This window comes from Gavialis gangeticus, unplaced genomic scaffold (assembly GCF_001723915.1).
Source record: "Gavialis gangeticus isolate Ggan-Ray unplaced genomic scaffold, GavGan_comp1, whole genome shotgun sequence".
Lineage (NCBI taxonomy): Eukaryota > Metazoa > Chordata > Crocodylia > Gavialidae > Gavialis > Gavialis gangeticus.
In genome coordinates, this window is record NW_017729018.1 from 13,257,442 (window position 1) to 13,266,465 (window position 9,024).

The 9,024-nt window shown below is 45.3% G+C and overlaps 1 long non-coding RNA gene across 1 annotated transcript in view; it reads right to left on the reverse strand.

Moving 5' to 3' along the window:
- Nucleotides 1-4,496, reverse strand: part of LOC109295057 — a 20,101-nt gene extending 15,605 nt beyond the window's left edge. The window contains exon 1 of the long non-coding RNA XR_002096671.1: nucleotides 4,410-4,496. This is a non-coding gene — a long non-coding RNA (uncharacterized LOC109295057). The remainder of the gene's footprint in view (nucleotides 1-4,409) is intronic.
- Nucleotides 4,497-9,024: the final 4,528 nt, after the last annotated feature.

Here is a 9,024-nt window from a genome sequence, read left to right on the forward strand (position 1 = left end):
CCCGCTCTCCGCCCAGCCGCTGAGGGTACGCTTACTAAAAAAAGGTTGAAAACCCCTGCTTCAGTCGATACAGTTATGTCAGCAAATGCCCTAGCAGGGATACAGCTATTGTTCTGTCAGCTTAATATATGTTATTCAGGGAGAAGGTATAATTATGCTGCCCCCAAAAAAACAATTTCTCTGCATATGATGCATCTTTATGAGGGGGCTCCGCTGCCATGGTTACGCCAGCATAGCTATAGTAGCAGAAACTCCATAGTCTAGACATACCATGAGCCTTACCCATGTCCTGGTCCTGATTACTCTCTCTAATGTCATTAATAATGAGGGAGGAGGGATTGCAGTTTTGTCAGCCAGGCTAAAGAGTCAAACCTGCATCTCAAATCAGTTAAAATGCAAAACAGTTTTTGACAAAGCAGGTTTATGTGTACGTGTTACAACTTTTTATAAGAGAGATCACAAATGAAGAGGAAGATGACAGGAAAGCACCACCTATTTCAGGAGCAAGCTCCGGCAGGCTTTGTACAGAGAACTGAACTGCCAGGCTTCCCAGCACCGTGGAGTCCCAGGGCTCATGTTAGAACAGGAGCTGCAAAGGTTCAGGTTAGGGGAAGTAACAGGGCTGTGTGACACTTCAGTCGTTGATTTGATTCAGAGGAGATTCAGCCTGATTTGGCGGCTGAATCTCCAAATCTGAATTAAATCTGGAGGCCCATTAATCTCTCTGAACCAAATCGGAAGAATCCAGTTTGATTCAGAGAGATTTGATGATTCAGCCATAGACAAAGATTTATGTTTTTTCTATGTTCCTCGAGGTATCAGGTGCGGCTCGTGAATGCTGAGATGGGGCGGATGGAGTGTCCCACAGGAGTGGTCTCCCGTGTGCTCAATGACAGACCCAGAAGTGGACCAAAAGTACTTCTGGTCTACTTCCAGGTCCGCTGCAGAGTGGTGGAGGACCCTTCGCCCCCCAGCTTGGTGACTGGTGCCTCCTGGGTCTGGGGAGGCACCCCAGGTCCCTCTGTAGACAACTGCCGAGCTGGGGGGTGTGTGCAGGGGGCCCCACATGCGCTCGGTGACAGACCCCCCCCGCACTCCCGTGGGGTGCCCCATCCACCCCACCATCTCAGCATTCACAAGCTGCACCTGGTACCTTGAGGTACGTAGAAAAAACATATAAAGCTGTGTCTATGGCTGAATCACTGATTCTCCAAATCAGAATCAAATCTTCAGATTCAGATTCAGCCGAATCGTATCAGGACAGCAATCTGAATCAGCAAATCAAATCACTGTCCTCCAAATCGAGCCAAATCCAAATCTGAATCGAATACTGCCCGTTTCGCAAACCCCTACAGACTATGTTTTTTAGATGAGGGCAAATTGTGTCGAACACCATATGAGCTAGTTGTGATTAAACACAACCACGTTTGTCTCCAGCAATTGTAGAGACCTTTCCTGTTTTTATGACATGGAGCTTTAAAGAGCACTTTTGTGAGAAATCTCTCAAGTATAACAGCACATGGTCTGAAGCTTATGTCACAGACATGGATGGAAATGAGAATTAACTTGAGAAAAAATCAACTGGACTGTTTTCCTATTGCCTTGAGCCTTATGTAACCACTTATCTCTGTAAGAAATAGCTGTAAAGAGCTCAAGAATTGAAAGCAGCAGCATCTGCTCTATCAATTCTTTTAAACCAAAATCTAAAATCATCATTTTAAACTCTGAACAGCTCTAAGTAACAATACCAAAGGTGAGGCATTGTGGAATTGGGCCTAATAACACTAAGTAGAAAAGTGACATGCAGTCAGAACCAGGGCCACAGACTCTGCCCTTCAGACATAAATACCATTTTGATTAGGTTTCTAACTGCCCTGAGCATAATCATGTCACCAACTAATCATCTTATTTCAGTTGGCGTGTATAATTCAGTAATGCCAAATCCCTTTAGTAAAATCCATGGTCTTAGCTGCATTTAGCCATTCAACCTTTGTACTCTGAGCGGTTTATTTTTGCTTTAAAACTAATGACAAAGAGTGGGAAAAGCCTAGTATTTAAGCTATGTTATACTCATTTAAATTAACACCAGGCTGCAAGCAAGTTCTCCCCAGACATCTTCCGCTCCCATTCACATTCCCCTCCTCCACCTTTTCCCCACTCCAGAAAAGGTCAGTTGAAGGAGTGTTATGGAGACTGACAAATAACATTGAAACTTCCTTCCCTCCAACAATTTCTATTCTCAACAGGAGCCTGAAGATTGTGTAACAGCTCTACGGTGGTTGGCAAGTAGAAAGTTGTCAGTACCTGTCCTAGCAGGCTGATGGCAATTACAGCTAATGGCCTAGAAGCAAAATGGCTCCGTGTATTGTGTTTAGGCAACGTGGTTATTTTTGTTACTAATAGAAAACTGAGCTATTTTGAATAACATATTATTTTGACTTTGGTTTGTAAAAGAATGAATCCTCTCTTTGTCTAGAAACTGTTAAAGCCTTTTTCTTGTTATTGTTTTGACTGCACAGAAGAAAACCTGATTCCCACAAACCAGTAGTTTTCAACCTTGTGGCTAGGGACAGACATTCAAAAAGCTGAGCATAAATTGATTCAATCTTTTGCAGGTTAGTCTAACCTGGTTAAGCTGAACCAGTTTATAACTGGACAGACATCCCCTCTGGACTGAAGAAATGCAGGCACATGCCTGCAGTGGTTCAGCCTAGAAGCTGGGGGGGCGTGGGGGTGTGTGCTAGAGCAGCCCTTCCTTCCCTGCCACAGTACTGAGCTGAGGGGGTGGGGCATGGCCAGGCCCTGGCAGGATGCTCTAATTAGGGTGGGGTTTTCCTTCCCTCCCTGCTCTTGAACAGCCCAGCAGGGAGTTGATAACAGACCATTTATTAACCCATCAGCAAAATAATAGCCTCTCTCATTAGTTCAAGCTCTTCTTAAACAACTTTTTCCAAGGAAGGAAGGGAGAGATCAGCTAACCTGTTGATTAGCTCCAAAAAGCCCTAAGTGGACAGTGTCCTGTCTGCCTTTATCCTGTCTGCTTTGCACAGGCACCTCTCAGCATTAGCTAGCATACCACATGCTGGCTATGGTCCGTGTAGGAGGGGGGAGTCGGGGGATCCCTGCTTGAATGGGGAGTGGTTGGAATGGGGCGGCACAGAGAAGCCAGGCAGATGCTGCTGTGTCTGCCATCTCTGCTGGAGCTCCAACCAGGGAGCAGAGGGGAGGAGCCAGCCCAGCCCTCTGGAGCAGAGAGCCCCATCTGGGATGCTGGGGAACTCTGGTTTAAGTTAAACCAGGAATGGGTCTGGGACAGACATTGCATAAACCGGTTTGACACAAATCAGTTAAGTCTGATACTGCATTCAACCAGGCTTATCTCAAACCTGTTTCATCCATTTTCAAACAGGTTTATGTGCACTGAACGTCTGTTCTGTTACAGGTTTAAACCAGTTTCTGATCACTGAAACTGGTTTATGTGTAATGTCTGCCCCTAGCCTGTTAGCCTCAAGGCACCCTTTGGAAAATGTCAACTCTTAGTTTTCCCTGGTTTTTTGACTCTTGGCTGAGTTCTTTGCAATTCTTCTGTTGCACAGAACTCAGAAAAACTACAATGGGTCAGACTGTCTTTAATACTATGGATCCACAAGATAAACAGAGATTTCAAATAGGAATCATGTTTGCACACTTAATCATGTTAGCATTGTGTGGCATCCCATGGCAGCCTTGAAAAGATCCCAAGGCACCCAAAAGTACTGTAGCACTCTGCTTAAAAATCACTGCCATAGACACTGAGTCTGACTTTCCATTGCCCTGCACCTTACACTGTCATTTATGCCTATGTGAAGTGAGTGTAAATTCTAGTACTATGATGTGGTTGGGTTTCACACCCACCTTTCATTGCCCTGTATTTTTTTGCACAGTCCTTTGTAACAATGGTGAATCAGCTCAGTTACATTCTCCAAATGTTTTTGTCTTAGTCACACCCTTATGTCCACTTGCTTCCGCCACCTGCTACTCACCTGAGCTGTCATTGAACTTGGGATGCATCTAAAGACCTTCAAGGTTACTGAAGGAGACATTTATAATGTGTGTGGGGAGGGAATGCTAAGTATTGAAATGATTCAAGAAATCATGGTGGATGAGAATAGGTACATCATCTTTTTTCTCTTTGAGATAAAAGGTAATGTTTCCACAGGAATTCACATGACAGCAAGAAAGCAACTGCATTTGTCTTATGATGTTTAAGCAAATGTGAGCTAGGGCCTGTCTGCAAAACTAGCCTCCAGTGGCAGTGATTGTCATTCTAGCCGGCTGTGACCTTTTCATTGTTTCTACATATGCACTAACCCTTTTTCTTTACAAGTAGGTCCTAGAGCATTCCTGGTAATGTTTCTCTTCTGTGTCACAGCCCTAACTAAAAACCTTAACTGAAGTGTGGTATTATGAACTCAGGTGTAGTAATGATTGACAGTGAAGTGTTGGAGGCACTGTCAAGACACAAGAACGCTAAATTTTGTTTTTACAAATCTGGATAAGAGATGTACATAACGTACTATAATGATTAAGGGGCTAATGAAACACTATTTTTCACTATTTTTGCTTAGTTTGTTGTGGTTTTTAATTTTATATAAACTTATTTCAATAAATTAATACTTGTTTTTGTTTTGATCTTAAAATGAATAATATACCACTGGACCCTCTGCATAAAATGTGTTGTTATGCCATACCTTCTGAACCCCCTTTTTCAAATCCTAGATCTGCCTATGCTCCTATGTCTGGGATTTTTCTCCATTTAAAAATTCTTGGTCCACCAGGCAGCCAGTAAATCAAAACATATCTCTCTAGTTCACTGAGCCTCTCAGACAAGGCAATTAGCAGAGCTCTTTGGAACAAACTTCTTTTTTTGTTCTGAGTCTGTTGAATGCCTAGCAAAATGGAGCCCTGGACCATGACCTGGACTCTTGTTGCTACTGCAATGTATATAAAATGATAGTACAATTACAGTCTTTTGCTTCATTGTGAAATCGAAAATCATCCTTTGAATTACCGAAGAATCTTTGCAGTGGGCAGGCATGCCAGGTTTGGCACACATAGGTGGGGGTAGGCAGATTGGAAATGCTCAGCCCCAGCCAACACTGGCAACACCCCAAGCACTTTAGTTCACAGGTAAAATAGCTACTGTAATCATGGTTCTTTCAGTAATTAAGAAGCAAAAACTGAACACACAACTGCCTTTCCAGAAATGAACTATGTCACTTTTGAAAGCCCCTAAATTCCCACAGAACTACAAGCTGCAATCTTGACTTCAGTCCCAGAGGGGTGTATATAGTTCGCACCTTCCTACATTTTTGCTCCAGAATAATCATGAGTGCCAAAACACAAATGTTGGTTATGGTTGGATCATGGTTCAATATCTGAAGCTTGGACCCGTCCATAGTAATGACACGTGTTTAATTTCGAAGTTATTTTGCCATATTTTGTTCTGCCGCCTTGAAGAGATGTAAGTACTGTATTGTACAGCGTATTTGCACTGCGATCCCTACTGAGTGTCTATAATGTGTGCAAGAATATTACCCTTGATCCAAGAAAGAAACATGACAGCTGCTTGGGAATTTTCTGACAAAAAGGGTTGACTCGGGAAATTGCCATTTCTCTGAAACCAAAGTGTATTGCAGAAACATCAGTTTCTGAAGCTGTGACAGGTCTAACCTACACTACACTGTTTTTCCATCACTACTATGTCAGCCACAGGGTGCAGAAAGATCACATAGGTCCATAGATCCCCCTCCCCCTTTCCATATCTGTATGTAACCATGCCAGCAAAAGAGGGCTGCTTGGCTTTGCTCAGGAGGTAGTGCCTCTAAGGCGAAAATAAACCTGGCTTCTGCCGCCAATCTCCACATCTCCACTGGGGGGACTCTAACTCTAATAACATTGCGATGGTGACGGCAGCAGCCCAGTCTTCAGAGGGGAATTAAATTGCAGTGGTCAAGGCTACTTGTCATCTGAGGGAGGACTTTCCAAGGGGTGGATCCAGGATTTGGCAAAGGGGAGGTGTAGGACCCTTGCAGCAGGGGTTGCTGCATCTTGCTCCCAGACTCCCCCCTCCACCCACTGGTGTGGGCAAACCATGATGCTGTGGCCTCTGGGGACTTTTCTAAAGTCCCAAAGGCAGGTAGGAATCCCCCTTTCCCTTTCATGCTCAGAGGCACATCCTATTCCCTCCCCTTCCCCCCCATCCTTCACCTGCTGCTACTGTTTCCTCCCCTATCGCAGCCCTGGGAAGTTTCAAAGCCCTTCCTGCCTCCAGATGGGCTACGGGGCAACTGGGCTCTGCTGGGACAGGAACAACTGTGGCAACCGAGGTGGGTAGAGGTGTGTACCCTCACTCTGCCCGGTCCCCTCAGAAGCAGGCATGGGGAAGTGGGAGCCCCCCACCCATCCCCTCTGCTGCTGTCACTGGTCCCAGCTGAGCCCACCCCAGCACAGCCTGGCTGGAGCAGCAGAGACAGCCCTGAAGCTTCCTGCTTCTCCTCCCCACCAGTAGGCAAAGCAGTAGCATCAGGTAGGGGTGGAAGGGGTGGGATGGGAAGGGGTGTGCAGGGAGGGGACCTGCCTTTGATCAGGAAGAAGCTGGGAGATTCTCACATGTTTGGGGAACTTTAAAAAAGCCCCTGGGACTCCTAGGGTGTGACCCATTCTGGAAGGAGGTGCCACTGGGCTTGTCCTTGGGAATGTCTCACCAGGATTTGAAACCCTTTACTTTTATGCTTAGCACATTTTCACCTTTAGCATAACTTTTGTAAGTGTCCCCATGGAAACGCCTGGCAAAACTGCCGTAATGCTGTCAGAGTGCTGCTGGCGGTGGCTTTGGATTTAAGGCTATACTCTCGTCAGACGGACAGGAGGTGGAGGCTATGGTTCCTACGTGCAATCCTGCCTATTAAGACAATATATTCAAGCACTGACCTTCTTGCTTGACTCATCCAGAGCATGACCATGATGCTGATGTTGATTCATTCATATTAATGTTACTGTGGCTGTGATTTCCCCACCTGGGTTGCAACACTGCCAACAGCACTTTCTAGTGCTATAGAATTTATTAGCTACTTGCTGCTGCTCTCTGCCTTTCATTTCAAGGTCTGCTGCTTCTCTATTGCTTAAAGTGCTAGGTCTCATTCCTTGACATGGAGAAGCAATATGCTCACTGGAGAGATGGAATAGAGACACACACTCATTGGCAGTCCTAAATTTCAATCAGTCCTCATCCAACAGTCATCCTGTCAACAGGGTGTAATGAGAAATTTAAGCAATCACGCAGACTTCTCTCATTTGCAAAGCTGTGTGCATTTGTTGTAAATGTGTTTTTCAGCATAGGGACCTCCGGCTTCAGGGTGGGGGGAATCTCTTTTGCAGAGCTTGCTACTCAGTAACTCGTAGGATGTGGGCCTCCTGACAGAGAAGTCAGCTGGCTTCTATGTGTACTTTGCTCTGGGAGCACCCGCTTCAGAACAAAAAGGTACGTCTGGGGATTTTCTGAGAAGATCCTCTAAACATCAGCCCATCATTGTTTCTAGTACTTTCCTGGAAATACCCTTTCCTTGAAAAGAGTTGGAGGCTGTGCTGGAAATGGAAAGAGCTCCATGAAGAATGCTCAGGCTGTGTCTTGCCCCACCCCCCGGAGCATTCAGGAGGGCACTGAGCACTCCAGGAGTTTTTTAAAGTTCCCAAAGCACATACAGCTCACAATCATTAATTCAGGCCTCTAGCTCTTTCAGATCTTAACCACTGGCTTTCTTAAACCAATGCTGCAGCAAGTTACAAGGCCATTTCTTAATCAGTTTGCAACTCAAAATATATTTATTCCAGAGGCTATGACTCTATTTGTCAGAAATATCTGAGTTCATGGTAAAAAACATTTCAAGGGCTCTTTCCACATCTCCTTTTAATAAAATGTATTCAATCTCACCATTACAGCACTGCAGAGAGAGCTACCTGTTTACAAATTAGATCTGCCATATCTTAAGACAGATTACTGACAGGATAGGATAAAATACGCTATAGATAGGAGTAAGAAATTACTGTGTAAAACAAGCAATAGAACCTCTCTGTAGCATTAGCGTGGCCAAACTAAATAACTGAGACCAGTGCTTTGGTTTTTAAGGTTTATGTTACTACAGCATGTCCTTTGGCTGAACTCTAACCATTGTTACCTCTGAAATAGTAAGGAATTTGCAAAAGTGAGTGATTGTAATACACTGAAGAAGAGAAGATTAAATTCTGGGTGTGCACTGAGTCTCAGAGGCACGGCACAGCACTAATAATTCACATTCAAAACAGACTTTGTGCGCTTCAGTCCTGGCTGAGGACAAAGTGGGAGAAAAATCAAAAATAGAATAATAGAATGATAGAAAATTAGGGTTGGAAGGAGCCTCAGAAGGTGATCTAGTCCAAGCCCCTGCTCAAAGCAGGACCAGCCCCAATTAGATCATTCCAGCCTGACTGTTCCTAATCACCTTCTCCTCCAAGTGCTTACAAATGGATTCCTGGAGGCTCTGCTCCATGATTTCTCCAGGGACTGAGGTGAGGCTGACTGGTCTGTAGTTCCTTGGATCCTCCTTCTTCCCTTTCTTAAATATGGGCCCTATATTTGCCCTTTTCCAATCATCTGGGGCCTCTTCTGATCACCATGAGTTTTCAAAGATGACGGCCAATGGATCTGCAATCACATCAGCCAACTCCCTCAGCACCCCAGGGTGCATCCCACCTGGCCCCATGGACTTGTACACATCCAGCTTTTCTAAGTAGTCCCTAACCTGTTCTTTCACCACTGAGGGCTGACCCAAGTGGGGTGTGGGGCCCGGGGCAAATCAGCCCATGCGGGGACCTGCCTCTGCTCTGATCTGGGCCCTGGACCCAAAGAAGCTGCCACTGCAGTGGCATAGGTAGCGGGGAGGGGGGGAGCCAGTGTTTGGCCATGGAGCAGCTGTTCCACCCGGCTCTGTGCTCTACCTCACTCCA